Genomic DNA, 9,424 nt, shown 5'->3' with positions numbered 1-9,424 from the left:
TTTATTTAACCAGTAAATAATTTGAAATGCGATATTCATATTCATAAGGACACTATTGTAAAGATTTATTCGTAATAAATTTAATTTCATATATAAAGCTAAAATTTATCATGACAAATAGGTTTGATTGAGGTTATTTTGGATAAAGATATTCTGCTTATTAAGAGCCTCTGTTTATGAAAATTCAATGGATCAGGGTAATACTTAAGCTTTCTTGAGTAAATAAAATAAATTAAAGTTTCAAAAATTTCATTTCAATTTCAATCAAATCTGAAATGAAATATATAACCTTTTTATTATAAATAATGAATCAATTTAAAAATTAAATATTTACTAGGCTTTATATTTATATTTGGACATAATTCTTCAATTTTTTTTTCTTTGCATTACTAATAAATGAAAATAAACCGCAAATTTTATTGATATATTTATCTACAATTTTTATTAATTAAAGAGGAAATACTTAAAATAATAGTTTAATTTCTAAATTCCTAATTGTGACCAGTCTAATTATTGATGTCTTTCCATAATCAGGGAGATAACATAATTAAAGAGATTGTTGTAACTCTGAAGCCTTCAAGTAGGTCTCTAACATAAGGGTATTTTCAAACGTACTAAAACATAATAAGATCCGGAAGACACAACTAATGACATGAGACTACAGGTAGCCATGAGGTAATAAGTTCTGTTTGCACTTATAAATATGTAAAAATTACATCCCTTCTTAATAGGAGAGACTTCACTGTTGTGAGTTTCCGGCTAGCAAGTAATTACACGAGATATCTTGCACGAGATGGGTCTCATATTCGAAAGAGTCAATGACTTTTGCTAAGAACTTAAGTTTCTACTATTTTCTACTCTAGTCTAATTAAATTCCATAATATAACTAGAGATCTGATTCAATCTTATGTATCTATCTAGAATATTCATAATTCTTTTGAAACTAATTTTTGCTTGATTTATTTGTTGTTGAAAAAAGTTCAATTAAATTAAAAAATTGTTTTTCTTTTATTAAATACATATATTATAAAAAATATATAACAAAATGCTTCTGTATTTCCCTTTTTCAGTGTTTATAAAATTATTAATAATATTAATATGTTTCTTTTCTTTATAAAAGAAAGCCTTAGCAAAATCACATTGCAAAACATTTAATCTGATTAATTGACTTTGTTTTCATAGACATGAAATTTGTGTATACTACGTTTAATAACTCATGGATTTTTTCTCTTTAGAGCATCTTCATCCCCTTGGAGAAATTAATCATTATAAATAGTTCTGGGCGCCATAGTCATTTTGGTGTATCTGCATACTTTTCATATAATATCATGAGTTCATAAACAAAACCAATAGTGCATTTTTCAGGGAGCGATGAATGGATCGCCCATTTGAGCTTGTTTTCTCAAAAGAGTAATAATTTTTTTTATTAAAATAACTATTGGAACAATAGCGTACCTCATAGCGTTAATGAATTTCACATAATGGTTTTTCATAGTCAAAAACTATAAATATGTCTTTAGATGTTGATTTATGGAAAATTACTTAAAAAAAGATGGAATCCGTTGATTAATTTTTATTAACCTCTGTCCTGTAATATTTTCTATCTAAGTCTATGAGTAAACGTTTTTATTATTTTAGCTAATAGATTCCTAAACGATTTTTTTTCAAAACGTATTCGTCTTTGCTGCTGATTCTAGCCTTTATGGTGCTGTTAATTAGCACTTTTGTATTAATATTCGTATATATATCTTTTACTATTATCTAGTATTTTGAAACATTTATTTCATATCATTATATATTTTATATTTTATTCATGTGCTTGTATGTAAGTGGTCTTTAACATACTTTTGAGATATGTAAAAGACGGATATTTTTAAAAGTAATTTTTAAAATTAAAATATTAAATTAAAATATTTTCATATGGAATACCTAAACTATTTAAAAACAGTTTTACCACAATTTCTATGCAGAGGCTCCATGCATTTATATATCTGACGATTATTTCTCATCTTTGAGTTTTTCTTATGTGTGGGTGTTACAATTTTAATTACTTAACAAAATAATATGATTTAAAATAAAGTATGACAATTTTTTACAAAAATTTTATAATTATTTTAACTAATAAAAATACAAATATTTTTGTGCAAGGATCGTACCTTTATATATTTATAAAAGGACATAGCAAGTTTTCATTGCTATTTGTTTAGATGCATTTTTCAAACAAGCAATTATTAATGTCTCTATAAGTTAAGTTGTTAGAATAATTTTCTTATCAAATATTTTTTATATAAATATGTATTATGACATAAGTTTATATAACATTTCTGTCTTTTATTTATTGTACAATATTTACCCTGAAAAGGCACGTACTTTTCCTTTTCGATTGCATGGGAAAATGTGTACTTAATTGCATCTTCACACGCTGCACTCTTGTGTAAATATAAACAAACGGTGCAAATTGCATTGTAAATGTTCTTTGAAGTTTCTATTTGTTGAAGTACTCAACTGCAAATAACAACCATGACTTTGAGATACATAGCAAACTCTATGGCAAATGAGTTGCATTCATTTTGCAAACTTCATGTTTATAAATCGTAATAAATGTCCTTTCTATGCACAATAAAAAAACAAATCACTTTCTGAGATTTCTGATATATAGATATTAAAATTATTTTAGTAGTATGATTAAAGAGAATATCACAAAATATTCTATTCTATATAAATATTTAAATTATTTCAACATCAATCATTTATTCAGTTGAATTCTTTAAGCTTTGTGAAAATTTTATTACAAAAAAATCTTAAAAATCTCAATTTCGCTCATTTTGAAATTTATTACTGCCATAAAACACCAAAAGGACTTAATCTACATACGAGTGAGTATGTTATCCTTATTAGTATTCCATTCAAAACAAAACAAATGGTTTGAAATATGAGCACGTATTTCTCATGTATAAGCAATTGGCAACCATCAACCGAGATTCTCTGAGGAAAAATATGTGTATTTTTTTAAAGAAGTTGTGCTAGGTCAGAAAAATAATGTAAACAAAAATTATATATCAGAGTGAATATATATGCAATTATTTATATAAAATGGAAACAGTTTCATCAAATGTCTTCAAAAAATATTTTTAAATTTATTACAATGAAACTCTCATATAAAAATGGGTAAACAATGAAAGTATGTTAATTTCATCATCATATATATTGAATCCTTTAACTCCTAGGAGGAGCATAGGGCCGCATTACCACCATATGCCATAAATATAATGAAGTCCTTATATTTATATGAAATATTGTATTTTGTTAGGGACTTTTTATAAACAATAAATTCAGTTGTATATTATATTTAATGTAAAATCTAATCAATCAAAAATATATTTATAAGTTTAATATCTATATTATACATGTGTTACTTCATTTACAAGTATTTCATTTCCTTTATAAGTCTTTCAAATACTGATGAAAGTCTTATCGTTCATTGCGATCTTAGATCAATCGTAATAATTGCATATGAGGATTAAAGCATGGGCTATTAATTAATAAAATTGAGTCAGGAAATAATAAATGTTATGTTGCCATAATCTGTACACATATTATATATTGTAAGCAAGATATAAGTGAGCATACAAGATGAGTATAAAATGTTTAAAACGCAGTATAGGAGGATTTGGAGGATCCACACGGTAGCAAATATCGGTATTCCCCTATATAAATTTGCGACTGTTTTCACGTAAACCAATCATTAAATATTTATGATAGACACCTGAATAGGTATATAATACTTAGATGAAATTGTTTGGGTGCACGTGTAGGAATAATTGGGTTTGCTTATCTATATCCCATAGATATATTACATATCCCATAGACATATCACATATGCCATAAATAAGAATGACCGGACCTCCTTTTGCACAGAACTTGGTAATATTTATTTGTATAGTGAAGGAAACATCAAGAACTCTACGAAGTGCAGGTCCTTGTCAGGTTTACGAGATTAATTGATCTTTTGATGTCTATCTGTCTAACTCTCTGCTTTAAGATAAATTACTATATCACTTTTTGAAAAAGAATTAAATTTAAAAAAACTTACAAAGTTAATATGTAATATTAACCGTATCTATTTTGTATTAAATAATATTTTGTGGAACGTAAACAAAAATTTTTAAATTTACCACAACATTTAGTATTTGATCATTTTTTTAAAGTATGTTAATGTGATATATAACGTGTAGAACTTATAAAGGACAAGTCCTATTTGTTGGATCCAGTGGTACCAGCTTTCAACTGTGGTGGCGAGTTACAAATTAAAACCATCTTGCTATTAGTTATAGGTTAAAACAGTATAGAAGGATGCCGCAACTATTTTCTTTTCATGATGTTTTTAATTTTTATTTTCTCATATTTTTTCTATACTGAATGTAACTAATTAATAATTCTTCAGTTTGTAGCATATAGTACACACTTTTAGCTAGTCGGAAATAGCCTTCATTGTGTAATAGGTAGAACATAGTTAACCGGATATGTTTTCAATGCTCAATCACAAAATTTCATATGTAAACTTTCACTTAATTAGTTCAAAGTAAAAAGTTTACTTTAGAAGAAATTAGCTAACAAAATATCATGAATGTTCTAGTAGAAAAAATCATTTTCATCATTTACAAAAGTAAATAAATCAGTCATGGAAAATGTCCTCGTTTGGACAATGTGGAGTTATATGGACAATGTTCACATTTTGATACTTCAACTGAATACAACTCAAAAAACTTAAATGAGCCATGTACACTAATATAACAAATAGAACTTAACAACAACAAATATATAATATTACTATAAATTTCATATTAAATCGAATGTATGTAACATAATATTGCGATTAGAGAGAATTAATGTCAATACTTTAATACTATAATAATAAAATTAATAGGCATATAGTATAAGTTGCCATAGGTTCACTACAGCATGGATTTACCGAAATCACACGATTTATTTATCACCATATTGACAAACTGCAAATTAATCAATATATAATATTAACAAAAAAAAAAAACTTAAATAAATAAAAAACTTAAATAAATATACAATTATAATATTGTTGAATTTAAATTATATCAACTACAAAAAAAAACACCTTCATTTCATTTATGCATGTAGTCAGTGCCAGGTAAAAGTAGTCAAAACGAGGAAAAAAAGTTCCATGCCAACTAACGGAATCACAACTGAAGAATAATTTCACAAGTTCCCATAACAAAAATATCTACAGTTGATTATAGAGTCAATTTTATATTAAGATATAACATGATATCATAATGATATTATATTAATGTCAATTTATATGAACTTAGAAATAAACTAACGAATTTCATTCATAATTAGATTCAGTACCAATTAAAAATATTCAAAACGAGAATGAAACGAAGAGTCAAACTGCCATCTACCAACACTTATAACAATGGAAGAATGGTGTCAGAAAAAGCTTTCATAGGATGATATAAATATCTACAGTTGAAAAAAGGACAATTTTGTATAAAGATATGACATGATATCATAATAATACTATTATAAAATTATTTAAATATCAATTAAATTTGCATGAACCTTCGTATTGCATTCAGGCATAGATTTAGTACCAATTAAAACTATTCAAAACGAGAATAAAAAGAAGAGTCAAACTGCCATCTAACAGCATTAAAAATAATGGCAGGAATATTTGACAGAGAGACTTATGTAAAAGTTTTATATAAATATTGATATTATTAATACATGTACAATTTATATGTAGAGAGAGCTATGGTATTTTCTTCATTATATTATAAATTAAAATATTTAGATATTTTATACCAGGGCTGTCCAGACCAGATGAGAACGCGAGCCAATACAAATTAATGTACAGATTGAAGGGCCGCAGAAACAAATACATATGTTCATAGATGTTTTAGAGAAAAATAAAAATATGGTTTTACTATTAAATTTAGTTTTATTAATTTGTTAATTTAAATTCATTTATTTGGTATACCATTAAAATAAAATAATGTAATTTTACTAAATTACACCAAAAGAAAATTTGCGTAATTATGGTAGATTAGAAACATGTCGTGGACCGCCCACACATTAGCCTTGGGCCGTACAAACATGAGTCTAGGGCCGCGTGTGGCCCATAAGCCGTGCTTTGGACAGTCCCGTTTTATACCAAGCTAGGACAAAAAGTTCAGTGTTTTTAAAAAATTATTAAAATATAAAATATTTAATTATGAATTTGTGGTTATCAAATACCATTTATTCCATATAGTTTTTAATATGGAATTGAATTTAATTTTTTAGTTGGGTTTAATTTCTTTATTTGATATACATATTATTTAAAAATGCTACAGTTATGCATAAAAAAGCATAATTATACACATTATTATATTTTCAAATGAAATACATAAACTTCTTTGCTTTATATACATTCGTATACATGTGCCTCGTATGTACCCTTGTATATATACATATTTTCTTCAATCCAATTTGCTAAAGTACAAAAAAGTTTATTCATTGCAACTGCAGCACATAAAACCAGGAAATTTAAAACGATGTTGCCACTTTTAAAGAGACTCCTTTGCACTGCCACCAAAACTCAAGCGAAATTTTTAAGGATTCATTTTTTTTGAAATGGCGTTGAAGCTCGTACTCCATTTTTTAATGCAAATGCAAATGCAAATGGAAAAGTACAGATAAGCTTTTGTGCATAAACATTGTGAAAGGGTTCATTTCCCTGTTACAAATGGAAAATGCAAACAAAATGGGATACGTACTCGAATCGGAAAAGGGACCAGGCATTCTCTGCAAGTGTACAAATGCAGCCGCAGCACAGAGCAAACAGCACTGACGCAAACGCACACAAACAAACTTCCGTCCTTTGTGAAAAATTTGCTGCATACTTTTTGCTGCTAGGGGCAATGCTGCCAACATTTGCTGTAGAGCCTCGATGGATTGCATTGCCTTCTGCGAACACATATCGATCAGCCTATATAGCCAGCAGCAAAAGTGTTTAACTTCATTTAAAAAATAATACAAACAACTAAAATTAGTTAATATAGAATTGTATTGCACGAGCATAGAATTTAGTGCTCGTCTATCTAACGCCCAATGGGTGGGCATGGCTATGTTCCACCATTTTGATTTGCATACATTTCAGTATATAATATAGCGGAAGAAAAAAATAAATAGTGAAAGAATAAATCATTTCACTTACAGAAATTCAAATCTGAATTTACTCTTAGCATAATGGCTGCAGAATTGGGTCATACCTCTTGTGCATACAATGAATGTATCTGGGCTTGGATTTGTTGTAGTGGTTTGGGTAGCCTACATACTTAGAGGAGCACGACAAAGCAGGTGATGTGGCAAATTGCTGACGATGTCGTTGCCATTGCTGCAACATAAATATTTGTTGCTTTCAGCGTTTTAATATTTAGTCAAGTGTTTTTCGTAACGTCAACGTTGAAATCCTCTTAAAATACAAAATTGCAATTGCGATTGCAATTTCAGTTGCGTTTGGTTAGCTAAAAATATGGCAGGAGTACGGCGTTCGGGGAAGAGAAATAATTTTACATTTGAGTAGATTCTTTTTTACAGATTTTGATATAAGCAAGTAAATAAATAAGATGTGCATTATGAAATTCAAATCTGCTTTTCATGATTTTCATTATTTTTTATTATTTGCATTTATTTTCACATTTTATTTTCGTGAAATATTATAATTTTTACAATTTGTGTATAAAATTATGTTTGCATATATAAATTGAAATATTTTATATTTATGTTTACAAAATGCACTTCTTAAATATGTAAACAAAATATAAGCAAATGCTTCAATTGCTTTAAATGCCATTTATATACCATTTATATAGTCACTAATAAATTTTTATTTTATTTATCCTTTATTTTACCCCCTTAAATAATTCTATATATAAAAAAGTAGCATTAAATGTTTAGGAAATTAGTTGAATCTGTATAGTATTAAGTATTCACTCTGTAATAAACTAATATCCTCTGATTTATTCCCTGAAGTTATATTACATTAAGTAAATTTAATAGATATCCCGGCTTCCTGACTTCTGTCACTGTATATAGTATGTGTCACTTTTAATATTGAAGCACATATAATTTAAAATTTGTTCTAGGGTTTGTTATTCTTTAAAACCAAATCCAAATAGACGCAGTTTTCTACCAGCAAGAATCACGGTGCATGGAACATATCAGGCCAATCCAATTACTGGACCCATTGAGTTATGGTAAATTAAGATGCAAATGTATATATCCATATATGAATTTATATATAATGAAACTTATAAAGTATGATTACATTTATACAACAGAAGTAATATTTTATTAATATATACAAATATTATTTAATCTCATATTTCATATTCAAGTGTGATAGAACTTGAACTTTACATAGAAGTGATAGAGCTGAAAACTATAAGAAAAGCATACATACTCGTATACATTGTGACCGAAAAGTTTCCGGTCACAATGTACAAACGCAAAATTCTTAATCTTCATCAATATTTATTTTATCTCCTTCAAAATATGCTCCATTAGAAGCGATACACAAATGCCAACGTTTCTTCCAATCATCAAAACATTTTTTATAGGCGCTTTCCGGTATTGCTTTGAGTTCCCTCTGCGAATTCTGTTTTACGTCTTCTATGGATTCAAAACGCGTTCCTCTGAGTGGTAATTTGAGTTTGGGAAACAGGAAAAATTCACAGTGCAAGATCATGTGAATACGGTGGCTGTTCGATGGTATTTATTGAATGTTTGGCCTTAAAATCGTTGATAATGTTGGAACAAATTGAGGTGAATCGGAACAAGCCGAGCGTTGACACGTCGCATACACAAATTTTCCACCAAAATCAAACGAGCCATCTCACGACCGATGCCTAGCTCTCGTGCTATCTCTCTAACACTCACATGAGGATTTTGGAACACGATTTCCTTTGCCTTTTCAATGTTTTCGTCGGGGGTAGAGGTCGAAGGTCGTCCAGAACGCGGCATGTCTTCGACGGTCGTACGACCGTCCTGAAAGGCTTTGTACCACTCATAAACTTGAGTTTTCGATAAAACTGATTCCCCATAAGCCTTTTGTAGCATTCGCAAAGATTCTGCACACGAAATTTCGTTCGAAACACAAAATTTGATGCAAACTCTTTGTTCAATATTTTTTTCCATTGTTTTTTTCGCAACGCACTACTGAGGTGAACTGGTTTAAACAGCTGCCGTAAACGAACTGTCTGACAGATCGCGCTCATTTTTGGCATAGTAATTGTCCTTAAGTGCTGCCAAACTACATAAACTTAAAATATCGAAAAATATACAGCGCGCGAATTTTAAATGAGAACCTCCGAAAACCTTTCCGTCACAATGTATGTATTTGTGG

The sequence above is a fragment of the Teleopsis dalmanni genome, chromosome 1 (genome assembly GCF_002237135.1).
Source record: "Teleopsis dalmanni isolate 2A chromosome 1, ASM223713v2, whole genome shotgun sequence".
In the NCBI taxonomy this organism is placed as follows: Eukaryota; Metazoa; Arthropoda; class Insecta; order Diptera; family Diopsidae; genus Teleopsis; species Teleopsis dalmanni.
The sequence above is the reverse complement of the archived record's forward strand: the minus strand, read 5'-3'. Positions refer to the sequence as shown.